The sequence below is a fragment of the Rhinoderma darwinii genome, chromosome 8, assembly GCF_050947455.1.
Source record: "Rhinoderma darwinii isolate aRhiDar2 chromosome 8, aRhiDar2.hap1, whole genome shotgun sequence".
Lineage (NCBI taxonomy): Eukaryota > Metazoa > Chordata > Amphibia > Anura > Rhinodermatidae > Rhinoderma > Rhinoderma darwinii.
Window position 1 is genome coordinate 38,697,132 of NC_134694.1, and position 17,064 is coordinate 38,714,195.

The 17,064-nt window shown below is 39.9% G+C and overlaps 1 protein-coding gene across 2 annotated transcripts in view; it reads right to left on the minus strand.

Moving 5' to 3' along the window:
* The window catches only part of SHROOM4 (shroom family member 4), a 250,091-nt gene that overhangs the window by 148,248 nt on the left and 84,779 nt on the right, over positions 1-17,064 (minus strand). The window contains exon 1 of one of the 2 annotated variants that reach the window (XM_075835605.1): positions 12,077-12,219. The exons of the other annotated variant lie outside the window; for it this stretch is intronic. The gene's annotated coding sequence lies outside the window, so the exon portion shown is untranslated. Of the gene's footprint in view, positions 1-12,076; positions 12,220-17,064 lie in introns of those variants that run through there. 2 annotated transcript variants of the gene reach the window in all.

Below are 17,064 nucleotides of genomic sequence, written 5' to 3' on the forward strand. Positions count from 1 at the left end.
GAGTAAAAGCGGATATATTGTACACGTGTCAACATAGAGGTGGATTAAATGCCCCCTTCTATCCTACACTATTATAGGGCTGTAATACTTGATCAACTGAAACCTTTGGTTGCTGGACCTTTCTAAATTATGGGTCCATATTGAACTATTCCACCAAGTAAACATCCCATAACCTACCACTTAAAATCCATGCTATTTTTTTTAAAAAGATTTTCACCCGCACTTGCTTACCCTTAAAGCAGTCTCACAAGTATGTAAAGCAACATCCGTCAATATGGCATTATACAATATTCATATGTATAGCTCATCTATAGATATATTAGAAGTGACAATTGATGACATATCTGTATCCTTATGGAAAGAAAAAGGACTTGTCACTATTGGTCATTTTTGGCAAGATAACAATTTTGCTACTTTATCACAATTAGCAAAAACTTTTTTTAAATTTTTGCAAATTAGACACCTGTTACCAGCTTTTCTTCTCCCACCAAACCATCCTGCCCTTCCAGTTTAGACAGCGGTCTGCTTTCCATACAGAAAAATACTAGGGCTATTTCAAAATGTTACCAAATTTGAAACACTCCTAGAACAGACCCTATAGAAGAAACAAAAAAAAAGGTGGGAAACTGTTCTACATAGTCCTATTTCTGATGATCAATGGTTCAATGCTCACTCCACTATATCCAAAGTCTAAAAATGCATAAACCACTAAAATGCACGTAAGATCTTTTACACCTTGTACTTAAAGGAAGGGTGTCGCGAAAAATTTTTTTTTTTAGATAAATTTGCTTTTAGTGTTTTATTAAAAAAAAGTTTATTTATTTGTGTGTTTGTGTTTAACTTTTTTTTTTTTAAACTTTTTCTTCTCTATGGGGGCTGCCATTTTTTTTTTCATCTCTGTATGTGTCGATTAACGACACATACAGACATGGAATACGGCAGCTACGTTCCATTCACTATGCTGTACGCCGTCTGTGTGGGAACGGCGCATGCGCCGCTCCCACACAGTCCAAATGGAAGGTCGTCGGCCGAGCGACATCCGGCGCCATTTTCTTGTGGACCGGAAGCCGCGGCCGGACAGTAAGATGACTACTTCCGGTTGCGGCTTCCAGGCATGTGTTCAGAAGCAAGCGGAGGGAGCAGACGGACCGGAGGGAGAGGCGGCGGCAGGAGCAGGTAAGTCATGTTTATGTATGTTTTGTGTTATAACCACTGTATGTAAGCCTACTACACTGTGTATTCGCTCAAAAAATGGCGGCACACAGTGTAGGAGGCTTGAACATTCAATCCCCTCCTTTCTCCTGGCACTAGCCAGGATAAGGGAGGGGGGATTCTGTGAGCTCACTAGAGCGTGTGTGTTTACACCAAATTTGCAGCATAAAGCAATGTGGTTGCTTTACCACATGCCAATGCTGCAATTTTGGGAATTGCTCCCTCTAGTGACCAGCACAGGGAAATTTTATAAATTAGAATCTAATTTATAATATTTCCTGACTTGTGAAAAAATGTAAAAAAATCATAACAATGCCTAATCATGTATACACTAACTGTTTAACTAAAAAAAATTATGGGAACGAGTGATCAGAGTAACGACCGCTCGTCCCCATCCATAGCGCCGTGTGACAGGAGCAAGCAAGTGCCGATCAACGATGTCTCGTTGATCGGCGCACGCTGCACCGGCCGAGTGTCGTTCGGTGTAAAAGGGCCTTAACACCCATGAAATTAAATAAAATCTACCTGAGATTTCCAAGTAATTGTTGGAGATGTAAAGCAGAAGAGGAACAATTCATACACCTTTGGTGCGAGTGCCCACCTATTTCATGTCTATGGTCCAAAATTTTCCAGCTTTTATCTAAATTAATTAAAAGACAGATCCTCCCTAATCCAGCAATGTCCCTTTTAGGCCTAGACCTGGAGAAATGCCCAAACCACCAAAAAAGTGTGATGTTACATGCCTTTATCTCTACAAGACTACTAAAAATTACCCAGTTTTGGAAAGAGGATTCAATTCCTTCATTGAAGATGATTATTCAAGGAACTAATGATAATTGTTGGTTTGAACTGATGTATGCGAGTGCTCAGAATAGAAAACCTATAATCCATTCTAATTGGAGGCCTTGGCTTGAAAGCTCATTTCATAATATACCTGTACACATGTATAAAATATAATATATGATATATTCTAACACATATTTGGTACTTGACTTATGCAATGTATATTGAATGCCATATCCTGCACTTTTGCTGTTACACTGTTGTAATGTTGTATTATTTCATTTTTTTTACATTGTCACTGCATTTTCAAAAAATCTAATAAAAAACAATGTTCAGAAAATAAAATTAAAAAAAGACTTTCTGCTCTGAAATTTCTGCAGTCAGACAGGACCTACAACACTATGCTCTGTGGGTGGAGACCCTGGAGGAGGACCATGACACCACTAAACGCCATGTAGCCACTCCCCAGACCATGATGGCAGTGCAGGCCTCCACCTTGCATGGCATGCAGTGCCATATTGAGAACTTGGACAATAGGGGGCGCCTATTACTTCTCAGGTAATAAAAAAGCAGGGGTGGCTATTTTGATATCCTGTACATGTCTTCTTCAGATTCACACCTCTCACATTATATTGGAGGGCTCCCTGTCAGGTCAGCACCTAGTTCTTTGCAACGTCTATGCCCCCAACACTTCCCAGATTGCGTTTCTACGTGAGGTATTTTCCAAGTTGCATGGCCTTCCCCCGAGGGGGCATGGTTGAATAGGGGAGATTGTAATGTTCCGTTCTCAATGGTAATGGATAGGGTATCTGTTACCCGTAGCTCCCCTTAGTCTTCCCTGACTTACCTTGCTACTCGCTTTAGACAGTTGACAAGGGAGATTGCTCTCTATGTCTTATGGCACATTAATCATCCGAAAGAACGCTCTTATACCTTCTTCTCACACACCCATAACACCCACACCCACTTAGACTACTTTTTTGGTAATATACCTTCACTTCCAATCCTCCGCTCAACAGATATAGATTCTATCTCCTGGTCGGACCATGCATCGGTCATAGTGGATTTGGAAGGTGATTGACCTTCCACTAGTTCGTGCCGTTGGTGTTTGAATGAGCCTCTAGTTAAGAACCATAGTCCTAGGGACACTCTGCGTGCACATTTGCAGGAGTTCACTGCATAGCTTTAGCCTCTAGACAAAAGAAAGACTCTTCTGCAAGAGATGCTTGATCGTCAGATGCATATGTAGCTGAACTGGAAAAATCTATGGAAGACTACCCAGCTGTACGACCACGCGGAAACTGATAGAGGCACGAGCTCAGCTTAAAGATATTGCTATGAAGGGAGTCTAAAGATTGCTCCTTTATACTAAGAAACACTATTATGATAAGGGCAATAAGGCCCATACCCTCCTAGTGTGCCTACTGAGGGATCAGAAAGCTACACAGGCTCCGCAGGCCCTAATGGACAGACTGGGTCATGCTCACTATCACCCTGACTCACGCTCTTTTATGATTATTATAAAACCCTATTTGATCTACTTACCAGTTTACCCACTGACCCTGACCACCGGCAAGCGATGCTAAGGGAGAACTTAAAGAGGCTCTGTCACCAGATTTTGCAATCCCTATCTGCTATTGCAGCAGATAGACGCTGCAATGTAGATTACAGTAACGCTTTTATTTTTAAAAAACGAGCATTTTTGGCTAAGTTATGACCATTTTAGTATTTATGCAAATGAGGCTTGCAAAAGTACAACTGGGTGTGTTGAAAAGTAAAAGTCCAACTGGGCGTGTATTATGTGCGTACATCGGGGTGTGTTTACTACTTTTACTAGCTGGGCTTTCTGACGAGAAGTATCATCCACTTCTCTTCAGAACGCCCAGCTTCTGGCAGTGCAGACACAGCCGTGTTCTCGAGAGATCACGCTGTGACGTCCTGCATCGTGTCGGACGAGCGAGGACACATCGGCACCAGAGGCTACAGATGATTCTGAAGCAGCATCGGCGTTTGCAGGTAAATCGATGTAGCTACTTACCTGCAAACGCTGATGCTGCTGCAGAATCAACTGTAGCCTCTGGTGCCGATGTGGCCGACACGATGCAGGACCTGGGGAAGTGACGTCACAGATCTGCACTGCCAGAAGCTGGGCGTTCTGAAGAGAAGTGGATGATACTTCTCATCAGAACGCCCAGCTAGTAAAAGTAGTAAAAACGCCCCGATGTACGCACATAATACACGCCCAGTTGTACTTTTGCAAGCCTCATTTGCATAAATACAAAAATGGTCATAACTTGGCCAAAAATGCTCGTTTTTTAAAAATAAAAACGTTACTGTAATCTACATTGCAGCGCCGATCTGCTGCAATAGCAGATAGGGGTTGCAAAATCTGGTGACAGAGCCTCTTTAACCTCATGTAACCTCCATAAGCTAACAGCAGAAGCGCTTTCCTCTTTGAATGCCCCGGTCACCTTCGAGGAGCTTTCTGAAATTTTAAAGGACCTGCCGGGTTGCAAGGCCCCTGGTCTTGGAGGCTTCAACTATATTTACTATAGGGAGATCTTGGTACCAACAATGATCTCTCTATACAATTATTTTTTACAGGGTGCCCCTATACCTCAACCCTTCCTTAACTCCCATATAACCCAGATTCCTAAACCTGGTAGAGACCATGCAGACTTTGCTAACTACCATCCTATAGCCCCTTCTGAACTCAGACCTTAAAATATTCATACGCCTCCTGGCAAATAGGCTTAATGTGTGGCTTTCCTCTTTAATACACAAGGACCAAGTGGGCTTTGTCCCCTTCAGGCAAGGAAGAGACAACACCAGAAGGGTTCTTGATCTTATTGATGTCTTGAATAAACAGACAGAGTCATCGATCCTCCGTAACCTTGATGCTGAGAAAGCATTTGACCGCCTGGGGTAGCCATTCATGTTTGAAGCCTTGCGTACTTATGGCATCTCGGGCCCTTTGTTTTTTCCACTCTGCAGGGTTTCTACTCCTCCCCAGCAGCGGTCATAAGACTTCCCAATTCCACTTCTCCCTCGTTTCCTAAATGGAATGGTATGCGCCAAGTGTGACCATTGTCCCCCCTGTTGTTTATTCTCTGCATTGAGCCTCTGGTACAATGATAAGGGAAAACGCAGGCATTGCGGGAGTCATGGTACATGATAGAGTGTTTGAGGTTTCCCTTTTTGTGGATGATGTCCTATGACCCCCCCACATTTCATTACCCAACCTTAATGCTGCCCTTCATACATATGGGCTACGGTCAGGATACAAAACAAATACAGCTAAGATGGAGGCGCCCCTTCCAGCTGTGGCCACATTTGACCTTCCTGACAGAGCCTCATTTTTCAAATCTAACATTTTTCACTTTATGTTGTAATACCTTTGGAATGCTTTTACCTATCCATGCGATTCTGAAAATTCTTCTCGTGACACATTGGACTTTATGTTACTGTCAAGATTTGCTCGATACATTCAGCATTTAATTGTGAAATACACCTTAATTTTGCAGAAAAACTGCAAAAATTATTGCATTTTTCTAAATTTAAATGTATCTGCTTGTAAGACAGGCAGTTATACAATGCAAAATAGTTGCTAATTAACATCCCCCATATGTCTACTTTAGATTGCCATCGATTTTTTTGAACATCCTTTTATTTTTCTAGGACGTTACAAGGCTTAGAACTTTAGCAGCAATTTCACACATTTTCAAGGAAATATCAAAAGGCTGTTTTTACAAGGGCCAGTTTGAGGGCCTGATATATTAGAAACTCCCAATAACTCACGCCATTTTAAAAACTGCACCCTCAAAGTATTCAAAACAGCATTGAGAGCGTTTCTTAACCCTTTAGACGTTTCACAGGAATTAAAGCAAAATGGAGGTGAAATGTACAAATTTCGTTGTTTTTTTTTGCAGAAATTTATTTTTAATAAAAAAATTTCTGTAACACAGAAGGTTTTACCAGGGAAACGCAACTCAATATTTATTGCCCAGATTCTGCAATTTTAGGAAATATCCCACATGTGGCCCTAGTATGCTTATGGACTGAAGCGCCGGCCTCAGAAAAAAAGGAGCACCTAGTGAATTTAGGGGCCTCATTTTTATTATAATATATTTTAGACACCATGTCAGGTTTGAAGGGCTCTTGCGGTGCCAACGTGACCCCATTTGGGAAACTACACCCCTCAAGGAATTTATCTAGGGGTATAGTTAGCATTTTGACCACACAAGTTTTTTGCAGAAATTATTGGAAATAGGCCGTGAAAATTAACATCTACAATTTAGCACATTTTTTTCATTTCCACAAGAACTAAAGGAGAAAAAGCACCACAACATTTGTATAGCAATTTTTCCCAAGTAAAACAATACCCCATATGTGGTCATAAACTATTGTTTGGACACAGGGCAGGGCTCAGAAGGGAAAGAGCGCCATTTGGCTGTTGGAGCTCAAATTTAGCAGGAATGGTTTGTGGAAGCCATGTCACATTTGTAAAGCCCTTGAGGGGACAAAACAGTGGAAACCCTCCACAAGTGACGCCATTTTGGAAACTACACCCCTTGAAGAAATTATCTAGGGGTATAGTGAGCATTGTGTCCCCACAAGTTTATTGAAAAAATTATTGGAAATAGGCCGTGAAAGTGAAAATCTACAATTTTTCAAAGAAAATGTAGGTTTAGCTATTTTTTTTTTCATTTCCACAAGAACTAAAGGATAAAAAGCACCCCAACATTTGTAAAGAAATTTCACCTGAGTATTGTAACACCCGATATGTGGTTATAAACTGTGGTTTACATATATGGGAGGGTTCAGAAGAGAAGGAGTTTTATTTGACTTTTGGAGCGTAGATTTTGCTGGAATGGTTTGTGGACGCAATGTCGCATTCGCAAAACCCTTGATGTACCAAAAAAAAGTGCCCCCATTTTGGAAACTCCACCCCTAAAAGGCATTTATCAAGGGGTGTAGTAAGAATTTAAACTTACAGGTGTTTTTCAGAAATTAATACGCAGTGGATGATGCACAGTGAAAATTGCAATTTTTACACTGATATGCTGTTCCACCGCACAATACGTTGTGCCCAGCTTGTGCCACCGGAGAATCTTTCCACATATATTGTTAAGTGGGTTCTCCCGGGTATGGCAATGCCTTACTTGTGAACGTAAACTGCTGTTTGAGCACCCTGTAGAGCTAAATAGGGAAGGAGCGCCATTTGGGGCATGTATTTTGCTTGGTGGTAGTTTTGTTTGAGTATCACTGGTATTTCAGTTTATAATGTGGGGACATGTAATCTGTGAGGAGTACATCAAGGCATAATAAGAGGGTATAATAATGGGTTAAATAATACAATTATCCATTGATGTGTAGTACGCTGTGAAGCAATCCGTTATGCACAGGCCAGTGTCGCACTGATAAACAGTATTCTTTCTTATCCCTTTTATAACACTGCACGTTTTTCCTCCTTTGTAGTTTGGGAAATTTTGTTGGGAAAGTGTTGTGCAGGTAGAACACAGGCATCCACGCTTCCAGCAGATGTGCTATGTCCATTCCCTTCCTAGTTCCTAAATACTAGGGCCCTGAAATGGAAGGAATATTCCCCCTCCAGACTGCACATCGGGATGTTTTTTCATCACCGCATTAATAGTGCCATAACTTTTTAATTTTTCAGTTGATGGAGAAGTATGAGCTTGTTTTTTGCGAGACAGGTTGTAGATTTTATTGGTACCATTATGGGACACATACGACTTTTTGATCACTTTTTTTTCCATTTTTTGGAAGAGGAAATTACCAAAAACAAGCAATTCTGGAATAGATTTATATTTTGGGGGGGAGGGGGGGGCTTCAGCATCCACTGTGCGCCATGAATTACATGTTAACTTTATTCTCCGGGTCGATACGATTACGGCGATACCAAATTCATACAGTTTTTTTCATGTATTGCAGCTTTTGAACAATAAAATCACTTTTTTTTAAAAATCATTTGTTTTCTGTGTCGCCATATTCTAAGACCCATAACTTTTTTATTTTTGCGTGGACAAAGCTGTGTTAGGAATTTTGTTTTTGCGGGACTGGTTGTTGTTTTTCTTGGTACTATTTTGGAGTAAATATGACTTTTTAATCACTTTTTATTCCATGTTGTGGGAGGATATGTGACCTAAAAACAAAGATTCTGGCGTTGTTTTTCATTAATTTTTTTTACGGCGTTCACCGTGCAGGATTAATTACATAATAATTTTATAGTTTGAGTTGTTACGGACGCGGCAATACCAATTATGTATTTTTTTTACGTTTTTTCCAATAATAAAAGATTTATGGGAAAAGAGGCAGTTTTGCTTATTTTTTACTTGAAACTTGTGTTTTTTTATTTTGTTGACATTTTTATAAACTTTTTTTTATTTGTCCCACTAGGGGGACTTGAAGGCCTGAGGCCCCGATTGCTATTCTAATACACTGCACTACATACGTAGTGCAGCGTATTAGAGCGGTCAGTTATTCACTGATGAGCGCAGCATCTGAGGGGTTAATTGGCCAGATCGGAGAATAACTTCTGAGACGCACCATCACTGCGACTAAACTTTAACTGTACTGCCATTTGCAGGAACCCCTTGCCGATAGCGCCATATATATACGGCGGATGTCAGGAAGGGGTTAATGTTCCCCCACATACCCTCCAATTGCTTAAACAAAACTTTAAGTATAACTAGAAAGATAAGTCATTAACGTATCTGGGTGTACAACTTACCTCCTCCTACTCCTCTGTCTTTAGATCTAAGTACCCTCCTCTTTTCACTGATCTGCATGGCCAGGTGGAATCCCCTCCCATGTATTTTTTCAGATGGATTGCGGTGGGAAAAATGACCTTGCTGACTAATATGTTGTATTATTTTGAGACATTACCAGTGGCGGTACCCAACGGGAGAGCTGAGGGCAATTAAATCTTCTATCCTTACGTTTATATGGCATTCCGGCAGACACCGGATCCCTAAGTCAGTCCTTTTGGCCAGTAGTTCTTGTGAGGGTTTGGCTGTGCCTGACATTGTGAAATATTACTGGGCGGCTCACCTCTGCCACATCCCCTCTTGGGTGTCCCTTAGAGCATACACTAAGTGGACTGAAATTAAAAGTTGTGGATCGCACGATTCACCCCAACTCTTTGCTATGGGGAGACCCCCTTGCCTTGCCCAATTCTCTGGACCAGACCACAGTTTGGAGATTTAAAAGTCCTAATACAGAAGAATAATTTTAAGAACGACAGAGAGAGAGAAAAATGTGGGAATTCAAGCTGATGATAAAACTCCAGTCATTGACACAAGGCCTCAATCTAGCACCTGGATTTATGAACCACTACATGGACACACGTCACATCCCCCATCAGACTGACTCCACATCTCTTATCTCCTAAATCATCACCCCTATAACCTCAGTTTTCCTGCCCAGGCTTATCTTCATGATGTATCACCAAATTGTCTTCATGTATAATCTTTAAATGTTGTGCTCTTCTCTAAGTTATTCATTTGCTAACGTGCCTGAAGAAGGAGCCTGTGTGCTCTGAAAGCTTGCAAACATCATCTTTCTGGTTAACCAATAAAGGTATCGCACCTATAAAACTTTTGTATTTGACACGAAAGTATTTCACATTGCGTAATATGCACAGTGGTTAATTACATACTAGATGACAAATAATTGATTGATTGTTGTTATTCTATTATTTAATTTTTCAAAACGTGTTTATTACAGTTTATATTGGAAGAAACAAACAATTAACCAACCAACATGTGGTGGCGATTGCATTTGTACATCAATTAAAAAAAGATTAATTGATATGTTAGGAAATTCACATATATTTGTTAATATCAAAAGTGCCACATCAAAAAAAGAGATACACTGACCCACATACATTGACAGGGACAACAATGGAACAATCAGATAGTAATAGCGATAATACATGTGAGAATAACATATTGATTCATGGTCTCCAAAGAGTAGTGCCAGTGGGTCTCACCATAAACCTGAGAGAAAACATTGTTAAAGGGAACCTGTCACCAGCATTTTAGCTATAAAGCCAGCAATACCTGGTGAAAGTGGGTGAAAAATCATTGTCATCTAAGCTATAAATATGTTCTAAGTGAGCTCTGTAGCTTTAGTATTCCATTTTTCAGTGGTCCCACGCCGTATGCAAATGAGCAGAAAAGAGTCAAATCTTCATCTGAAAAGAGTCAGGGTTTCATTCCTCCAGCATCTCAGAGTGGACTCCACCTACTTCTTTTTGATTGACAGCTCCTTAGCCAGTCAGGGCCAGACAGGTGGTGGCAGTGGGTGTGGTTAAGAAGCTGCATCCCAGAGGGAAAAATAATTACCATAAAAGGCGGGAAAAGTTTAAACGACTATATTTACTGACAGAGGAGGACTTCAGGAAAGAAGAGAACAGATATGAACTCTGGACAGCTGCGGCCATTGAGGGGTCCGGCGAGTTTAACAGGTAAGATGTTGATGACAGGATCCCTTTAAAACAACAATAAAGGGGTGTCGACCGCCAGTTCCCTTTCTAGGTACCATTTGGTCAAGTGGAAATGCTGTTTGATTTTAGTTTGTTGGGAGGTTGGCAATGTCTTAATAAAGGATGCCCAAATATCAAAGAAATGTTGTACCTTTTCCTTAAATATATGTAAGCCTCCACCCATTCCATTTGAATTAGGAAGGGCAATTTCTCGAGGAATAATTTTCTGGGGAAGCAGGGAATCTGGTTTTATCCAAAACTGGAGGATAGATTTTTGTGCCACAGCTGCAACACAATAAAGTAATTTATTCATTGCTTTTGTAAATCTGTGTTTAGATGGATCTATCCAAACAAAAACGGATCAGATGGTACAAAGTCTGTTAAATGTGTGAGTGTGAATGATCGGACCAGAGTCTAAAATGTCTGAACAGTGAAAATTATCTGCATAATTTTGAACACATTTGGGACACACTGGTGAGAGATATGAATTTGAAGGTGTTCAGGCTGCACTAGGTTTTCGTATGGGTGCATGCGTAGGGGCCCAACCCGTATAGTATAAGAAAAGGTACTATGCACACCAAGAGTCGTTATCCAAAGGTTGATTTCAATATTAATAGTTATGTCAGTTTCAGTGCTACTGGTGAGAGATATTAACCAATGAGAAACCCTCTATGAGGAAAGATATAAGATCTATGAATAATACGCTATACTATTTCTGTATATCTAACCGATGGTAGGTATGTCCTATAGTATCGTTAATATAATTGACCCAATTAGTTTGCAAATAAGTCTTTAAGTCTGGTGAGGATGTTAAATAAGTCGGAAATTTCCATATCCCACAAAAGTGTGTGTGCTGGAAAAGCATTGATTGTGACAGTGACCGGTCCATGATCTGAGATACTGCTTGGTAAAATTGTGGAATTTATGACATTGGGAAAAGGAGGGGTAGCTAGCAGAACAGTGTCTATTCTAGAATAGGGTTTATGTAACGCCGAATAAAATAAATAATCTCTTTCGTTAGAGTGTAACAATCTCCAAGGGTAGCAGAGTAATAAAATGCAAACTAGCGTGTCATCATAGAAGATACGCCAGATCTGTTTAAAGCGGGGTTTAGTACAGTATTAAAACCACCAGCCATTATTAAAGTGTGAAGGTCCCTAGATAAAAGGAAAGAAAGGAGGGAGGAGAAAAATGCCACATTCGGAGCATTGGGGGCATGAACATTCAAGAATGAATAAGTAACATTAGCTATAGTGGCATCTATCAGAAGGAATCGGGATCTACCCTCAGGATCAATGTGAGTGTCATGTATTGTGATAGGTACATTTTTCCTAAACAAAATAGCTACTCCTTCGTTTTAAACGTGTTAGGAGCGGATATACAGCTGTAGGGGTACATTTATCAGTATCTTTCCGGTGTGTCTTGCAAAAAACACCACATCTGGTGTAAGAGGTTTCAAATAAAGAAGAATCTTTTTGTGTTTTATAGGGGTGTGTAAACCCACGACATTCCAAGATAGTAATTTGAGTGTGGTGGGTGTGACAGCGTCTAGTTTATTAGGGTTTCCAATCCTACCTCAGTAGTTTCGGTGTATATTACAAGGTGAAGCAGTGACATAACGTCTTATCCCCGTCCCAGCAAGCGAGGAATTCCGTGTCAAAGGTAGGAAGTAGAGAATGGTGAGACCCACTGGCAGATGGACATATCGTGCACGAAAGGATCGCTGAAAAATAAATCAGTGTTTAATATTAGATTCCATATATAGACATAGTGTGAATTCTAATTATCGCCATACAGAGAAAAATAAGATACAAATAAAACTGAAAAAACAATCAATCATCAAGGATAGTGATTATAAAAGCTAACCCTCAGTAAGGAGGAATAAGTAACTAGGATTAGAAAGTGGGGCGCCCGTAGGGGGTATCGGAAAAGTTGAAATTTCATCTGAAAATAAAAACATTACACTAAATTTTTTTTCCAAGAGCAGACTATATCAGTCAACAGTCTCCACCATGCCATGGAAAATGGGAAGATCAGGGACCATTGACCATGTTAAAATGTTCTTGGGCTTGAATGGAGTTCGCAAACATGAACGTGCAATTGTTGATGGATACCTTAAACCTGGCAGGATAAAGAAGTTGAAATTGATGATCATTCTCGTGTAGATAGTGGCATAGAGTAAAGAACGCCCCCCGTTTTAGTGAGATGGATAAAGTAAAAAACTTGAAAAATCAAGATCTTGTGATCGTGGATTATAACCTCCCTAGGACTTACAATAGGAAGTAAGCAATAACTGAATGTGGTCGTGGTGAGTGGTCCGTTTTCTCTGGACCCAATCTGTTTGCTCGTTCAATGGCAATACCGGATTTATCTAATTGGATCTGGAGAGCAGTAGGTAAAGACACTGTGAGTAAAGTAGTAAGGGCTTTGCCGTTGTAAGATTCTAAGATTCCTATGAACCGCAAGTTATTACGTCCGCTACTGTTCTCAAGATCCTCAATCTTTTCTAGCATTTGGCAGATTTGATCCATTTGTTCCAGGCCAGTGGAAGAAGACTCATGGATTCTGGATTTACACTCTTCAAGTCTTTGGGTGTTATAAGTATCTTGCATTAATGCCACATTTATGGAAGAGTGCAGGAGATCCAATCTCTTATCCAGTAGTGGCAAGTATTTTGGCTATTTCTTGAGCCACCAAAGTTGCTGTGGTTATGTCTTCTTCAACTGGTAATGGTAGGAGTGTGAAGAGATATCTGCAATAGGAGAGTTATGCATTTGTGAGTCAGAGGGGTGTAGAGTTTGAGCAGATTTGAAAGTAGACTAAGGAGGTCTGGAAGCAGTCTTAGGAGGTCTTTGAGAAGCAGAAGGACTTGGTAGCTGAGAGTGTATGGTACATCTAGGAGTGGCTGAGGAGCAACTTTTTTTTCAAGAAATTTGTCAAGCATATGCATCCACAATAATAGATATAAAATGAGGGGACATTGGATGTTAACGTTTCACATTGGTATAAATAAATGTAGTCAGGGGTCCACTTCATGTTAGGAGTTATCACATTGTTCAATGTTCAAAATTGTGAGTAATCAGCCCATTAACAAAGAGTAGTAGGAAGTAGTATAATGAGGGTGATTTTATGTTATCAATAATAACAGGATGAGAAATAAATGGTACTTATCTTCACCAACCAAAGGTAGCTATGGCAGACAAAGCAGAGGTCCACTCCTTTTTTACATTGATCTGAACTGGTAACAGGTCCAGAAGTACAGGAGGTCCAAAATGGCGGCACTTTAGGCAAGGTCCAATCTCCACTAATAATCCCAGCAAAAAAAGTGGATGAAGGTCGCCAAGGTCCGCCAAGGGACACAACTGCAAGTGTGGTCTTTTGAAGTAGGAGAATTCCTGTCAGAGTGTGCAGCAAGGAGGATTTAGCAGCGCAGGCTATCCAGTAGTAGGCCGCAGAAGATTGGTGGCATGCTGTGGAGGGGTGGTGGCTGGACCACAGGACCGGGTCGGAGACGTTAGGCCTGCAGGTAGGACGTCTCTTTCTTGAAGTCATCTAAAAGAGTTCCGGGTGCAAGTGGTACCCTGTTGTAAGCACCAAAGTGGAGAGTTGGCCGCAGACATACAATATATAAACAAAAGTATTGGAAAACACTGCCTAATCATAAAATCAGGCGTTTCATTCAATCCCATTGCCACAGACTACTGCACTTCAAGCTGCAGGAATTCGTTATAGTTGGAGATTTCCGGTTAGTCTGTCCATTTTTAAGGACGGCAACATGATCAACTGCACCACTGTGAAATCGGCGCACGAATGGTGCATAAGGTGGGGCCTAATTATTAAAGCAAAATAAATCGTCTCCACTATACCAGGACCCCCATCTAAGTTGCACAGTGGATGGCAGAAGAAATAAGTGGATCGTTTCAAACATCAAAATAAAAATTTAAGAGAATCATGATGAGATGAGAATATCTTGATTGGATTTGTCTGTCTGTTCTTTTTTATTGTTCTATCTAACTTTCTGTTATTCTTTTTCTTCTCCCTCTCTCATCAAGAGGTCAGGCATCAAATTCCAGGCACCATGGTTAATGGGGCTGGTAGAGTCGCTGCGCTATAACCCACATGTGTAGGCTATGCTTTTTTATTTTTTCAGACAGATTCGTTTTTTTTCTCTTGTTTATTTATTTATTTTAATTTTTTTGCCATGGCTGTAAAAAGAAAAGAAATTATGGGGCAAGAATAGAAAATGGAGAGGGGATAATATGTATTCAAGTAATCAAATAAATATATACATATGGGTTTAAAGTTTATGTCATTAAATGTCAATGTCCCTACAAAAAATATATCTTTCATGGAATGAGGTAACCAAAGCAAATTGTGACATAGCCTTCTTCCAGGAAACTCATCTACTGCAGAAGGATAATGGTGGATTTGTACATAAACTCTATCCGAATATATATTATGCAAATGCATTGAGTAAAAAATGTGGTGTGGTGATCGCTATAAAACATTCATACATTTTTTCATGCATTAATAGTGTGATAGACCCAGATGGAAGGTTTATTATTTTGGTATGTAAAATGAATAATGTGAATTTCCCCTTAGTAAATATTTACGGCCCGGATAGAGCCCTAAGGAAATATATAAAAAAAATATTGTCAAGCCTTGAGAACAACAGGAAGTCACAGATTATTATTGCTGGGGATTTTAATATTGTTCCGGACATAAACTTGGATGTGTCACATAAGCAACAAGGAAGAGCAGATTTGAAAAGAACATGTGCTGAAGCAATTCTCCATGATATATGGTGTTATATGCATGGAGATGTTACTGATTATACCTTTTTTTCTGGAAGACATAGAACATATTCTAGACTCGACTAATTAAAAAGTAGTCATCTTTAATTAATCAGGTTCATTCTGCTACTATACTTCTGATAACTTGGTCTGACTATACTGTGACACTAGAAAGTAAGATCAATGACATGATCGGTAAGGGACAACGATGGCAATTGAAAAATCTTTTGTTAACCTCACAAAGATTCTCAGTAGTCATTAAAAACAAATTAGCGCAATTTTTTATGGATAATGACAATAGGGAAGTTACGAATTAAACATTATGGTGTGCGCATAAAGCTGTGTTAAGAGGGCACTGAATCAAACTCGTGCACAGTTTGAGAAGAGAACAAACCAAGATTTTAGACGCCATGATGATAAAACGTCAAACTTTAGAAATGGAATATAGAAAGACCAAAATAAATTAAATTTTGCACGAGATTAACGTGACTCGTTCCCAAATTAAAATAGCTCTATTGGAAGATTATAAGGAAAATTTGTGGAAAATCGAGCTAAGTTTTATGAACAAGGAGACAAAGCCAGTAGAATATTAAGTAATAGAATAAGTACAAAAGTCAATAAGAGCAACATAAAATACTTAATAGACCAAGAAAGGAATAAAAACTTCTTATAACAATCCATTGCCAACACTCTAGCAGAATACTACAATAAGTTGTACAATTCAAAAGATTCAGAGGGGGTAAAATACCCTAATGACCAAGATATAAACCAATTTCTTGGAGGACTGAACCTCCCCCAGTTTACAAAGGATCACCAAAAAATCTTGAAACGACAGATTACAATTTTGGAGGTAGAACAAGTAATTGATTCATTAAAAGGAGGAAAGGCCTCAGGCTACATGGCCTAAAAAATGAATATTATGTGTCTTACAAAGATATTCTTTCCCTATATTTAAATAGGGTATTTAACTTGGCATTTGAAGGCAAATCATTACCTAGAGCAGAGTTTCCCAACCCTTTCAGGCAAGAGGCACCCCAGGAAAAAAATAATAATTCTCAGGGCACCCCTACCAAAAATTGTTTACAAAACGACAAAAATGGCTAAAAACAATCAGTACACTCTTAGGGTATATACGTTCACACAACGTTTTCTTGTAAGGCAGAAACTAAAAATCTGCCTACAAATTAATTTAGGAATTTTGAGGGCGATTTTAAATTGACAGCGTTGTTTGACTTTATTTTTTGGCCACATTTTTTTTTAAAGCCATTGAAGCGAATGCAAAAAACGCAGATAAAGAAGCACCAAACGAGCACCGCAGGTTTTTTCTGCCTCCTATTAATTTCAATGGGAGGTCAGAGGCGGAAACCATTCGAAGACCATCAGCCCCCCCACTCACAGTAAAATCATCATCAGCCCCCAACTCACAGTAAAATGACCATCAGCCCCCAACTCACAGTAAAATGACCATCAGCCCCCCACTCACAGTAAAATTACCATCAGCCCCCCACTCACAGTAATGACTATCAGCCTCCAACTCACAGTAATGACCATCAGCCCCCAACTCACAGTAAAATGACCATCAGCCCCCAACTCACAGTAAAATGACCATCAGCCCCCAACTCACAGTAAAATGACCATCAGCCCCCAACTCACAGTTAAATAACCATCAGCCCCCCACTCACAGTAAAATAAGGAGGTTAAGAACAACAACTCCTAGCATGTCCAGGCTATTATTATGTGATATCAATGGACATTACAGGGAGGAGATAT